At 42.1% G+C, this 15,090-nt stretch overlaps 1 protein-coding gene across 1 annotated transcript in view; it reads left to right on the top strand.

The window, feature by feature from the left end:
• The first annotated feature begins 1,141 nt into the window (after positions 1 to 1,141).
• Positions 1,142 to 15,090, top strand: part of zbtb20 (zinc finger and BTB domain containing 20) — a 33,706-nt gene continuing 19,757 nt past the window's right edge. Inside the window, exon 1 of the mRNA XM_080867302.1 lies at positions 1,142 to 1,292. The gene's annotated coding sequence lies outside the window, so the exon portion shown is untranslated. The remainder of the gene's footprint in view (positions 1,293 to 15,090) is intronic.

A 15,090-nucleotide genomic window follows, 5' to 3' on the forward strand; every position in this document is an offset into this window, starting at 1 on the left:
GTGAACTACAGACAAGAGTGTGCGCACACACGCACACCTGTCACTGTCTAGACAGGGAGGGGGGCATTAAGGCGGTGGGTGCGGGGAGGTTGGGGGGGGGGGGGGGGGGGAGATCCCACATGACCCATTACTTCTTTTTTTTCTAAGGCAGCCAGAATATATCTCAAGGCACTGGATAATGACAAAAAAATCAACAACAACAAAAGGGGAAAAGCAGCGGCTCAACCAAATCTGATTGGCCGGCTGAACCGACACCGTTTTTTCCCCCTGCTCGCAAACCCGAGGTCAGCTCGGGACGTTAAAAAATAAATAAATGAGAAAATAGAAATGCGTAGAAAGTAGAAGACACGGCAGACAATCTAGCTTGTTGGCGCTGGAAGTGAGCGACGGCGCCGGCGTCCAATGGGAGGCGTCGGCGCAGCTGGCTCGCGGTACAGACAGAGGCAGCGTCCAATCAGAAGTTCAGACGCGTGATGGACGTGTAACCGACAATTCCCCCTGTCCTTCTTCATCCCAAAGTGGGGGATTGATTTCGGAGTTCATTCACATTTGCGAGCGCAGAGATTTTAAAACTGTTGGCGCTGAAAGCCACGTAATAAAAATGAGTGAATTACATTTTTAAAAAAAAGAAGAAGTGGGGGGATTTATGGGTTCAGGAAGAGATTCGCCTGCTTTTTATCGTCACTGCGAGCCTGTTTAACCCTCATCCTTTTACAGGCACCGCTCACTTTCACAGCCCGACTTCCACTTATATAAACTGCCGTGCTGCTGCTTAGGCAGTGGCAAATGAGTAGGTTGAGCGCTATTAGCCCGCTACAACTACTATTACTACAACTCCTACCACTTCCAGAGAGCCATAATGGAGCCGGTTTGACCGTCCCACCGCGCTCCCTGCGATTGGGGCGCAATAATGTTGACGGATTTCTGATCCAACCCAAGACAGTGCACTGCTCTTCCAATAGCAGCTTTAAGTGAAAAGGCGTGCCTGCCCGTTCACTCCCCCCCCCCCTCCTCCTCCTCCTCCACCACCACCCCTCAAAGTACTCGATGTATAGTTAAAAAATGGGAGGGCACACTTGAACCGAGCTGCTCTATGAAGGTAGGCTGCAGCGTGTGTTTATTGATGAGATGAAAAGAAGATGGAAGTGAGAAATGAAACAAAGTAAGGGAACATATTAAAAGAAGAAGGAAAAAAAAGACATCAACTCAGCGCGCTTCGTCAGGGGGGGGAACGCCGTGGAAACGCTGTCGCCACTTTTTTTTTCTTCTTGTGAACGAGCTTCGAAGTGCAGGTAAGAAATTGAGAGAAAAGTAGGAAAAGGGATGGGTCTTTACAACATCTCTGCCGCTATTATTAGAGAGAGAGGGAGCGGGAGAGAGAGAGAAGGGGGGGGAATACAAGGAATTTCCTCTATCGGGGATTAAAACATGCTCGCTGACTTTCGGGTGAAATGCATGAAAATGCCACTCACTTCCCATGTAGTTGTGGCTGGCTTTACCAGCCCCCCCAGAAATCTCCGCAAACATTGGAAACTTCATTCTTTGGAGGGTCACGAACGTTCAATAAACGTGATGCCAGCGTCCGAAATGTAGCCTAATGAAACGAGCCCCTTGCGTTAGATTAGAGGAGGAAGGGGTGGTGGTGGTAGGGTAGGTAGGTAGGTAGGGGTGAGGGTATTCAGTTTTGGCTGCCAGGGGGTTTTGTTGTCCATCTATATTCGACTACCAAAAAACGCGCTGCCCTGGCGTGACGCAAGTTTGCCATCTGTCATTATTCCGACTGTGCCCCCTTTACTTTTAGATTTACCCGTGAGCCGGACAGTGGAGAGGTGGTGGTGGTTGTGGTGGTGGTGGGGGGGGGGGGGGGGACACTTGAGAACAATACTACTCCGGTCAAAGTGTGTTCACAGGTCTGTTTCTCTCAATCAGCGAAAGCCTGAGCGATGCTCGCGGGCTGCCTGCTCACATTTTACACACTGTGAGCCCGGAACAACTGTGGCAGGCGACGTGCGCATTTGGCTTTTAGGTCAGTTATTTGAGTCAGAGGAAACACGTTTCCTTATTGCATTTTTTTCCTTCTTCTTCTCCTTCCTACCGCTCTTATATACTCTCACTAGAAAACTGTCTTAAATGCATTTCAGTTTGTTAAACTTACCGGGAGAGGTGGTTGGTTTTTTTGGGGTTTTTTTTTTTTTTGGTTTTTTTGTGCACGCGTGAAATCTATCCTTGGAGCGAAGCGGCTCACACTGAGACAGATGTCTAGCCTACATTTTTTTGTGAATTAATATCATTACGCCGTTGCATTTATGAGATGGGGTTACGTTCAGATGTGCTCAGCAGGCGAGGGGAAGCTGGCTAATATTGTGTCTGTAGGTAAAGCAATACTGCAGGTCCAGTTTCTGGGATAAATAAGAACTGGATCTGGTGGGACTCTTTTGGTCTGGATTTTGGTGCCATGTTTCTCCCAAAAATAAAAGCTCACTTTAAACTGTCGCAATCGCTCCCTCCCCCCACGTTTTAAATTCATACCCTACAGTAGATTAAAAAAAAAATGTTTACCATGTGAGGCTGGCCTAGATACGAAGCCATGCTCTGGTGTAATTAAAGTTGCAAGAGAGGCTCTCTGTGTTCCTTTTGAGACATTTTGTTGCAAAATATTAATGGGCAACTCGTGATTCCTTCGCTCTTCCTTGTTACATGGCAGCACAGCGGCGCTTCGCCTCTTGATTAAAGTCAAAATATGTGTATTGTTTGCGCAATTAAAAAAAATTAAATATATATATATATATATATGCGTGCATATGTGTGTATATAGATTAATATACGCGGATGAATTTACTGAAAGGGCCACAGAGAGTTCATCCCGAGCAACATGTCAGTCTTGCTCTCTCCGTGCTCGATCGCGCGCGTGCACGCGCGCGCGTGTGACTGAGAGATGGACAGGGGCAGAGAGCGTGCGTGTATGCGTGTGTGTGCGTGCATGCGTGTGTGTGTGTGGCAAACAGATGTTGTCCCAAAGCGCTCGGCTTTGTCAGATAAAGAGAGTAATACGGCGTGTCCTTGTGTCTAACGCGAGCGCCGCTGATAGGTTTCTATAATACAGCACGTTCCGTGTCTGATTAATAGCCACACACCCGGCTGGAGCCCGGGAGTTGTTCCCAGGTATAAAGCTTTGCGTCAACGCATTAGTCATGTCACAGGTTGGTGTTGGTTTGGTCAGTGAATAGCCCCAAACAAGAGACCGGTCCCGGGTTTGACAGGCACGAGAGAAACGCCGCGTCCACGTCCTTAAAGCGCAGACTCGATCTGTGGATGTGCACCTGTGTGTGTGTGTCAGAGCGTGTGTAGGTTTTTTTCTTTCTTTCTCTCTTCCTTTTTTTTTTTTTTTTTTTACGATTCTGCGTTTGCCTCTGTTTTTTTTTTTTTTTTTTTTTTCACTTTTGTTGTGATCACTTCCTCCTGCCCGCCTTCATTCAGAATATGCCTCCACAACGTAAACGACTTGCTTGTCTATAGGCTCGGTTACGTAATTGGTGGCAGCACTGGATCGTTTGTTTTCTGAATGGACACATTTGGAAAACACGGAGCTGAGCGTGCAGCATGTTTGTAGGAGAAATGCAACATTTCCTTCACCCCCTCCACACACCCACCCACCCCACCCTCCTCCCCTCTCCTTGATGTGAGACTTCAGCCAGGCATAATTGCAATTCTGTCCCATGAATTAGAGCACGCTGATTTGACAGGTTGCATGTGGGTGAGGAAATAATGAGAAAGTAAAAATTATATTGTCACAATGTGTACACTGAATTGAACGCCCTTCATCTGAAAAGAAACTCAAAAATTATAGTAACCCCCCCCCAAAAAAAGGCGTAGCACCTGCATTTGTGGACATTTTATTGTTTTGATGAATTGGAGGGTACTTGTCTTGGCTGTAAGTGAGCTCTCGCCATGGCTTGATGTCAAAAACTCTTGTTTTATCACCACAGAGGTGTACAGGAGCTGCTGAGCGAGGGTAAGCCATTATGTGCTTTGGGAGTGTTTGTAGTCCGTGGATCAGGTGCCCGGTTTCATCTCAGTTAAGTCAGGAACGGGTATTTACATGTATAAATTCCACACACATTAATATTCACAGGGTTTGAGCCATCGCCATTTGCCCACTTTCTGTGTCACGGCTCAAACCCACCCATGACTAATGAATATTTAAGAGTACGTCTGCACATCAAGGAAAGTGGTTATTGTGTGAGGAAACCCAGCAGATAAACTGTACACCTATACTCACATGGAAGAAAGAGGCTGTGTGTGAGTGTGTGTGTGTGGAAGGGGTGGGGGGTGATCAGTTAATCCACATGCGGCAATCAATCCCAATTTTCTTTTGGCTTCAGCATCCTTCACTCATCCGCTGTAGCTTGTCACCGTCTCTTCACATTTGCCAGTTTATTATTATTGACCAGAAAACTGGCGCAATGTGTGCCCAGCATTCAGTTTTGAAGTGTTTTTGACTGATTTAGTCACGCTTTCACACATTTTCTCCCACCTGATTATTTGGGTTTACTCAAGTGAAAATGTGTAAGGGTACCATGCTGTACTAATGTAATAAGTGCTTCTTTGTAAGACACATATAACCAGGAAAAAAAAAAACAATCATCTTGTACTGTACATGGACGCAGATGGTAGGTCAGATTTCCAAAAAATAAAAAATAAAAAAATAAATAAGTGAAATAAGGCACTGATGCCCAAAAAGACAAGATAGAGACATCTTTCTGAAGCCTCCGCAGTGCTTCATTGGTTGTTGGTATTCCCACGCCATTCAGCTATCTTCACCAGGCTGTTACCAGGTAAGCGTGGTGGTCCCGAACTTACATGATTATATTTATAAATATTTGAAAGGATCATATTGTTGCAGTGCAGTTGCCCTGAAATGTTTTTTTTGGCCTTGGGAGCTACACTATGTAGTGAAACGGACTGGAGAGGTGTGGGAGGGCGTGTAGCGCTGGTCATGAGAGGAATTCACCTCGCTCGTTCTGCCATGTGTACTCTGTATTTATAATTTTATTTTGGAAAGTCTACATTTGGCTGAAAATTCTGGCATGTGCTGGCAATACAACGGCAAAGAAACGAACCAAATAAAATTCCTCCTCGCGGTAATGGCGAGCCTTTACAGATGAAGTAAAATCAATAACTAAAATTTCAAGTCAGGTCTTTACCATCGTATGACAGCAGACTTGCACTTGAGTCCATTGTGGCACTTTGTCTGGCTCAGTTGAACATATTTGGCAGCCATTTTGGGAATGCAGCAGAGATCCATCGATATAACAAGCCACTTTGTGGATTGCATCCAGAATGTCACAGTGCTTGTTAACTGCTTGGCCTTTTTGTCTCAGGCAGAGTTTATCTTTTCCCAGCTTTTTATTTTTTTTTCCCCCTCCCTGTATGATACTCGTTAGATGAATATTCCCCCCTTTGGAGTAAGGCTCATCTTTGATGTGATTGCCAACAGAGACTGTTTTCAGGTGCACATCTTAAAGTTAATAAGTCTTGTAATTAACTACAGAGTAGCCTTTAAGCCTTTAATAGACTTTAAGCTTCAGGATTTGGTTTTGTTTAAGAAGAATGAATAAAGTTTCTCACCTTCTGTTTATTGGTAAGACTCCTGTTTTACAGCATTTGCAGCTGTAACGCAACATTTGAGTCCCTAGCTGCCATGGTAACCCCCCAAAAAACTCAGGTGCCTCTAAAGTATCAGTGATTAAATTATTTTCCATTTCTATTTTCCTTGTATCCCTTGATCCTAGTAAAATATAATGATAGTTCTTCCTTGCTGGATCGTTGGATTACGCTTTGCAAACTAGAAATTGTTGGCAGGCTAGCTACCTCCTGGCTAACTGGCTTGGATCCTTCTACCCACAAATCACCCTTTCCACACATTACATGCTTCTCTTTATATTACATTATTTTTATCCCTGAATATACAAATCAATCACAAAACCTATTGACAATCTGCACAGGTTGCCTTTGTCAGTAAGGAATGAATTTCCCCGTTAGCTGCATAATGCAACACAAAACCACTGTTACAGTGTGTTATGGGGATTTCCTTCCAGCAATAAAGCAAGGACTGAACACAAAATCACTTGTTTAAAGGGAGGAAAATTGTGTTTTGTTATTGAAGATGTGGAGAAGAAAGCATAAAAAATATTTTGGAATCAACTGAGAGGCTTTTATTTATTTTTTAAAAAGAAACCCAATCAGGGTATATTATCCATAAATAATATTTCAGGAATATTTACAGCTCCAGACTTTTTCTTCTCCTTCTTTTAAAATTCATTGAGTTGTTTTTTTGTCTTGTTTTTTTTAATATGTGCCCTTTTAGATCAGAACTTTTATTAAACCTTAGCTGAACCTGGTGTGACTATAAGATCGTGCAGCATAAAAACTTTATGACGCGTTTTTCAGTTTTCAAAGGACTTTTGTTTTGGAATCTTCCCTCCCTGCAAGTATCACAGGAATGCGTAATGAAAGCACAAATTGAGCCTGAATAAGTATTTGCCAGTGTTACAGCCGGTCGTCAGTAAGCTTTTGTTTGGCTATAAAACTTTATAAAGTCTCATGAAACCCGCTTACTATCCTTACTTCCTGCATAGCTTCATAGTATATGGTTTTAGATTTGAATGTTTACTTTCTCCAAAATAAAGCAAAATCTAAAAGGAGCGTCCCACAGGGGAGAAACTCATCACACACTTGCCGTCGGATAAGAAGGTTTTATTTTAATGTTTACACATGAGCTTGGTACAGGACCAGAATTAATATTAGCCTGCTCACACGATAAGAAATATGTTTATTAGTCTTAAGATTTATTTTTTTTTAATTTTGTCATTTAAAGTGCAATGCCAGCTGCTTTGTTTTCGCAGTTGCGGTCTCCTTGTGTCACATGTATACAGTATATACATTACAAACACGGTGGGTATGATCATGTGTTTCCATTACACTCTCTTGGTTCATGCAGTTGTTATCAAAGCTTTTATATTTGTGCTGCAGGAGCCAAATCTCATGTAAGAACTTGATCAGAAGTTATTTCACAACAATTTCACAACGGAAGAGTTTCTTTTTTTTTCTTCCTTTATTGAAGATGTTTAAACTTCTTTAGAACTCATTTTAATAACGTGTCTTAGAAACATTTATTTTGTCGGTCGCATGGAAGGAGCATTTAAACCTAATTAATGTTCTTTCTCTTTAAACACACAAGCAGGCCTAGGTATTCAACTGATGTGAAAAATGTATCCTGGATTCTAATAGCAAAGTTGTATGTTTGCCAAGGTGCATGTGTGTCCTCAGTTCACCCTGCTACCCATATGGTTTTCTACAAGTCATGGTGAGCTCACTGCCTAGCTGAAGGGGAGAGTATCTAAAGAGAGTATGAGAAAACTGCAAAGAGCAGTAGTGTCCTTTGTAAGTTTTTCAGCTTTTCACAATAAATATAAGCGCTGTAAGTTCCCGGCTTCATTCTTGGCATCGAGGAGACTTTTTAAGCCTCATTCCACTAAACTGTACTCACACCAGCCAAAATGTTAAGATTGTGCACACTCTCGCTCGAGGTACATTGGTATGCACTGTGCTTTGGGTAAACTAAGGGGGAATTATTTTATTTACACAATAGTATTTGTGTTGTGGTTTTATCAAATATTACGTTTGCTGAAACCTTAGAGTATTTTCACATAATCTAAAACTGTATTTTCTTTCTTTTTTTATTGAGTAAGTCATTAGTTGGTTTTTTTTTTTCTCGTCTTTTCTTTTTTTAAATACAGCCTTAGGAAATCACTGTTAGGTATTTTTCTTATTGAAAGAAAATCTTTAACAAGGGAATTTTTCTCTTGCATTTTCATCTTGAAAAGGCATATCTGTTCTTATACCATCCATGTTATTTATTGCCCTGAATTGTATCTATATCAAGACACGTTTAGGTTTGAAGAGTCTGAAAATAATAGTTAATTTGTCTAACAGCTTCTTGTTTTAATGAATAGTAAAGTATAGATTGTCTTTTTTTATTATTATTATTAGGACTGTTGGTTTAGGTGACAAAGAAAATGCATGCCTATCCTGTTCAATGACAACCAGATGGCAAGGCAAATGTTCAGTTTTATCCGAGTTGCCAGGTTTGTTGACAATAAGTTTGACATTTATCAAGTGACCCAGTGGGATCGTTCTAGTGACGTTCGTAACACCTGCATTACTTTTTTATTGTAGATGCAGTCCATGTGTCTCCATGAGATAGTTGGGCGGCTTGAAATCCAATGCAATGGTTGCTGGTTGTGGCAGCAGTGGGACGCTGCACGTGAAAACGTCCATACATGACCTTGTGGCAGCTGCTATGTAAACTCACTTTAAGCTCTTTTTAAAAATTTTTTTCTGTGAACAGATTAAACAACATGAATCCAATTTAGAGTCTTTCACTAGAGTGAGCTGTGCTGCTGGCTAGTGTCTAAACAATCATTCATTCATTCACAAAGCATGTTTCTTATTCCCACTTCTCTTTAGGCTCAGTTCCAACATGCATTTATAGGAAGGAAGGTCACACAAATAGACAAAGACACACATAGCTATTGTACGTACCCTGTTAACTTCACCTAACACAGTCACATGACCAGGAATAAAGGCATATGCATTCCTGAGCCTCTCCATCAAACCGTGGCACCACAAATGACTTAGAAGTGGCACATTTGTTTCATGACCTGCCGAAAATACTCACAGGCCTGTGGCACGATCTTTATAGTAATATTACCAGAAACAGCTGATCAGCTTAGGTTACACTCTGGGGCTTATGAGCTATAGATTGTTAGCATCAACGATAATAATTCTGCTGCATTCAAAAGACCACACTGACCAACAATTCATGAGCATTAGCAAGGCCAAAGGGCCAGAGGATTATCATAAACGGAGCTGATATTATCGGCGCTTTGTGCTGAGGTGACCCTGTGGTCTCTCTGCTTTTTTTTTTTTTTGCATTAAAACAGATCAGAGAGGACAACCTGGGCTACACTAAAATGCACAAGGAACAATAGGAAGTGTAGCAATGGTGAACACGCAAATATCTTGTTGTGTTGACGGTGACACATTGCACAGCAACAAACAACGCAAGCCATGTAAGGTAATGGAAATTCGTTACAAAGCAAGTGCGGTTTGCTCTGTAATTACAAATTACAGCATTGTACAGCTCCACCAGTTGTTGTCTTTGAAAAACATAAGGAAGTCCAGTAAGAAACGCAACATTGTCAGCATCACTTAAACGCCTTTTAAATCAATTTCCCTACTTTAAATATGATCGATCTTGGAGAAGACTTCACTGCTAATGGCATTGTTTTTGTTTTTTTGGGCACCAACAAAGCAAACAGGAAATGGAAAGACCATAAATTAATGAGCGTGTTAACAGCTAACACATCGGGTGGTAAAAATCTATTTTAAAAAAACAGCCAAACAGCTACCATCAGCTCATCTGACATCATTTTAAAAACATATAGTCATCCTCACAGTCACACAAGGACACAAGAAGTTGTTATGTATATGCAACCTCTGATATGCTATAGAACTTGTATAACCACACTAACTGGTGTTGCTTACATAGTTTTTCCTGATGTAATTGCTAGGAAAACAACAAGCACAAACAACAGACTTTCCAGGCAATGCATAGGCCCATTTTGAGATTAGACTGTCCAAAGGTTTGACACTAAATTGGACTGTGTTAGTAGAAGCCTTACATGTGATTCCCATGAAGCTCATAAGCTTTGTTTTGTCACATGTCCAAGTTTGCATATTTTTCTTTAAACTTCTCCATTTACTCCTTTGTTTCCTCCAAAAGGTGTATTTACTGAGTAAGAGGGTGTGGCTTACAGTGTTGGCAGTAGTTTCTTAAAATGTACTCATCATAAATGCCCGACGAGAGCTGATTTCCTCTTTACATGAATGATCTTATTGTCCTTATGCGAGCGCCGTTTCCACGAGGGACCGATGACTTATCTGTACTTTGAGTGTGCTGCTGTGAAATTTCAGTCAGCTCAAATGTCTAAATAACATCTAGAGATTAACACAAGGCCGAAAGAGTGGAAATCTTTAGTTTTTGGCCTTTCCCTGAGCGCTTGTGAAATCCTGTAGTTGGCTTGCTTAACAAGTTAATCTCGCAACACGCTATTGTATGGATGAAATTTCATAATGTGGTTAGATTGCCACCCCTTGATGGATTACCAGAAAACCTTACCTATGTGCCAATTTTTGTTTAAGTCATTAGCTCTAAATCACATTGCTCAGCCTGCAGACCAGTGGATCAGACCAGCGCTTGGTCAAAGCGTGTTTAGGGCACGGTTGTGGTTGGCAGTGTTTCAGTGCGTCAGCATTGCACTTTTAGATGGGTCATATGTCAAATGATCTGATGAGACATATATAATCATCTGTATTTACTACACAACAGCTTGCCAAACTAAAAATAAACTAAACACTGCTAACATCCATATGGCTTCAAATAAGGACAGCATGCTTCCATTAAGTCTTCTGGATTTACCATCTTATTCACATAATGAGAAAAATCTGTGTTTGAAGACATCATATTGAAGATATCACCAGTTCACCTGAATAATGAGTCAGTTTTATTTCATCCCAATGCCATTTGTATTTTTGTAACCGTAGCTACAGGCTGAAGAAATATGTTGCATCATGAAACTATTTTTTCTTTTGCAATGACCATTTTTCTCTTTTTTCTCCTGCTAGCATGTTAGCAGTTTTGTACCATGTCTTTTTTAAACGGCAAACATTGTGCTTGTGCTTGCCAGAGAGAGAGGGTAGGCTGCTGACCCTTGAAGCAAAAGCAGCTAGCGGAGCAGCTGACCTGCTTAAAGCACCCTTGTGCATTTGTGAAAGTTCAGCTCTGTGCTGGACCATCACCGCGCTGGCTCGTGCACCCTTGTGCAGCTGCTGTGAAACCTCATGGTACACAACTTCTGAAGTTGCTGACTATTCCACGCACGCACGGTCGAGTAGTGATTTAAAGTCACTGCTAGCAGTTAAATCATTAGTCAGGTTAACTTAAAGGTTTAAATTTTACAGAGCAAAGTGCCATTGTGGAGGCACTAACCATGACTGATGAAAGAAGGCTTTACTGTTTAACCACAGCACGTATGTGTGCTGTCTTTGAGAGGCAGGACACCTTGAAAGCGCTGCATGTGAAACCCGGCTTTACATAAAACTTATGCGAGCATCTTTTTTTCTGTTTTTCTAGCTCTAAATACAGATGAGACTGTGGTTTCATTTTGTTTGGCCTCACTATAGTGACAAACATAGTGTACTCTTAACCCTAAACACATTCAGAGCCTGCTTTGTTCGTTATTGTGTTAGAGCTGCGCGCTTCTTCACAAAGGTCCCGCACAGTCCCCTCGAAATTCAGCACAAACGCCTGTTTTTTCCCCCTTGTTTACATCTCAAGGATAGAAAGTCAGGAGATGCTTTATTTTCTTTGAAGATACAAAACTGTTCCTCATAGCTACACAGTCCAATTTTTGAGAATAGAAATATGAATAGAGGCATACACGCTGATATTTCTTGATGAGCTGAATGTATTAACTGCTCTTTATCATGATACACTAGTAATAGACAGAGAGGTCCTATATGAGCAGCTGTGTAGGTTCGTGAAGATCTCTTAATGGCCTGTGAGGTCCTTTTTTGGAGAGGCAAAATGTCCTTGACGTGTGTAGTAGCTGTAGAGAGGCAGTTGCATTGGACACTTGTGCCTAAATGATAACTCTTGAATTTAGCATTATCTGCTTCGGGGGTTAGAGGTGTTTTGGAGACTATCATATGAGTAGTCAGATGGTTCTTTATGGTCAAATGCTCATTAACAAAAGCAGAGCCATTTGCCAATTCTGAGATTTTTTTTCTTTTCTGTTCCATCACCAAAGTGACTGCCGTCTTTAATTTTAATGGCCGTAAGCCAGCAGTGGCTGTTTGTCCCCCTCCCACCTCCCACCTCCCCCACTCCCCACCCCATCCTCTTCATAAAATACAGTATGAACAAAAAAAATACTGATAGCACTAATTCACAAGTGTTTGTGTGGACTTTGTGTGAAAAAAAAGTATATTAGAAGTAGATTATCCTCCCATCTGTAAGTGTACAATGGATCTGCTATGGATAACGGGTGGCGGTGGGTGTGTTTTTGACAGAAAGTGACGAAGTTGAACAAGCTGTCCTGTCAAAAAATACTTTAACTGTCCTCCACTTGAATTGCAGTGTTTATTGTTATTTATGTGCTAGAGGAATTTATTTGAAAGCCGCACATCCTGTCACATTGAGTGGCTTTCTGTTGGGCTGAATATGTTAACACATTAATATGCTGCGCTACTGGAGACATTTCAGTGGAACTAAAGATTCGCGGCGTGATTAAATTAAGGGGACCGTAAAGAGTTAACAGTGGCTGCAGTTAGCGTATGATGCACACAAATGCATGAACACAATACAGTCATTGAAGCAATTTCAACTGAAGAGAGGCTATAACATTATAGTGGTGTAATTACTTTACAATGCTTTGACCAAGAAGGAAGGAATTTGAGAAAGGAAAAGTGTTGTAAATTTAGATATTTTCATGTTTTGAAACCGTTCCTGGTCTTGAGTTTAAAATCGAAAGTACCGTTTTGAAGGAGGGATCTCTGGTACGCCTCCGTTTTGAGGTGAAATGGCAGTTCAAAGTTCAAAAGGCGTTTCATGTTTCATAATAATAGTTGCGTATCGAGTCTATTTTAAACACGCTATAATTATCAATGATTTGCACTCGAAATCATTCAAACTATTTCACCGGTTCTGACATGTCGCGCCGTACAGTTTCAGTCCAGGGAGAAGTAGAAATTGGAAGGAAAAAAAAAAATGTTGTGTGAAAAATCTTGGCTCAACTTGTCAACAGTCTCCGTGTGCTTGTTGATGATTTTCAGTGACTGCAATAAAGCCAAATCAATTAAATCCTGAGACTGAGGATGTGGTTTTTCTGCAGCTTTTCTTGGAGTGTATGGGAGTTGGGCGCATTACTTACCTGTTAAGTGCTCAAAGGTAACGAGAGAAACGCAGCGCTCCAAATTGTTCCGATTTAATTAGCTGACACAGCTGTCGTTGGCCAGACTTTTTCATTTATTTCTTTTTTCAAAGCGTGCAGCGGCAAAATAGTACTGGCTAACGTTTGATTTTTAAGTTTGAGGCGTTAACTGATGACGCCGAGTTGCGTGTGCGCACCCATTTTGTCAAAGAAGTGAGCTGAACGCACTCTGTCTTTAACAAACGCGCCCCCTTCACTTACCTCACGAATATTGCTTCATTCCCCCCCACCCCAGTGTTCTGGCTACATATTTACATTGTGAACAGAATTACATTAGATCCCATATCCAAAACGTACTATTACAGCCTGATTTCTGGCAGTTTATATGCTAATGTGCTTGGATGATTGAAATTAATAATTACAACGTCGGACGGTGATTGTTAAGCAGCGGAGGTTTTAGACAGACTTACTGTTAATAAGGTGTAACACAAAAACACTCTCGATAAGTGCAGATCTGCATCACATCCATCAAGATGCTACGTGCGCGTGCATGGACATGAGCTTTTTCATCATGCCCCGCGGCCCTTTTGTCTCTACACTGAATCGTACCAAGGGCCTTGAATGTATGCTTGTAGTGTGTGTTGTAAGCAGTATTTGCATATTCAAGATGTACATTATTCAAATGGCTGATACTGCTCCTTTCATAACCATGCCTCTTATGTCTGTTCTCAACCCCATCCCCCATTCTCACCATTCTAACCCCCCTCACACCCACCCCAAAACCCTCACACCCCACCCCACCCCACCTTGATTAACTAATGTCCAATTCGGTGCAGCGTGTTCCACGAGCTCGCCTCCTCACGCAGTCAGCTGATTAACCTGGAGCCTGCCTGGTGAAGTTGCAACCCTCGTCTTCCCGTCTTAATTCCTCCTTTTTTTTCCCTTTTTTTTTTTAAATGCCCCCTTCTTCCTCCTCCTCCTCCACCCCTCCCTAGTCTTTGTTGTGGCGGCAGCAGCAGAGCATGCGTTGCATTGGCGGTCTGAAGCATTGTGTCTGATTTCCAGCAGACAAACTGACCTCTGGGGATTTATTGACAGCAAACTCCACAGAGGCAGACACAGAGCTGGGGGCATGGAGGCAGCCAGAGAGTGGGGGGGGGGGGGGGGGGGGGGGGGGGGGGTGTGTGTGTTGGAGAAGGTTTGTAAGGAGAGAGGAGTGGGGGCATAGACGGATGGAGAGATAGACGGGTAGGAAGGGAAGACGGGGAGAGGTTCAACGTGATGAAACAGGAAACAGGTAGAGGCAGAAAGAAAGAAACCAATATGGGGGAGGTGGGGTACGAATGCTGAATTTAGTTTGATTTAAATTTTTTTCCTCCCCATGGAGTATTAGCAAGTGAAAGAAAATGGCCGCCTCCTACAAGGATCTAATTAATTTTGAAGGATCATCAGCCCCTTTAGTCCAAGGCAGGGTACAGGAGGGAGGGAGGGAGACAGACCCCTGGGCTGATTAGAATTCACTGCAGGTAGGCGCTGGCTGCTGCTCACCCACTGTGTCACGGCTAAAATGGAATCACTGTTGTGAGTGGCAGTCTGGGCAACTGAAGCCCGCTTCCCTTGGCCTACTCCTTTGTTGCCAGCGTTCACCTCAGTTTCCCCATTAGGCAGGTGGATTTACATGTCTGGACTGGTAGAAGCAACATATATGTGCGCAATGTCGAGCAGTAGCCACAAAACCCAACCATGGCACCTGGATAACATTTGCATGTCAAGCTAACCCCAGCAGGAAAAAGGAAAAAAAGTCAAATATTTGACATTATAATGGATAAAGAAATTTGACATGTGGGTGTGCGGTCTAGTAAAAAACAGTGGTCTCGCTATTGTTTTTTAGGTGGTGAAACAATATATATATATATATATATATATATATATATATATATATGTATGAGGGGGTTTCCTTTGACTTTGTCAGTCAGGATTATTTAAGGAGGGGTTCATTCACACGCAACAGGTCGCAGTTATACATAGTTTCTAA

Source organism: Rhamphochromis sp. 'chilingali' (assembly GCF_963969265.1).
Source record: "Rhamphochromis sp. 'chilingali' genome assembly, chromosome: 19".
Lineage (NCBI taxonomy): Eukaryota > Metazoa > Chordata > Actinopteri > Cichliformes > Cichlidae > Rhamphochromis > Rhamphochromis sp. 'chilingali'.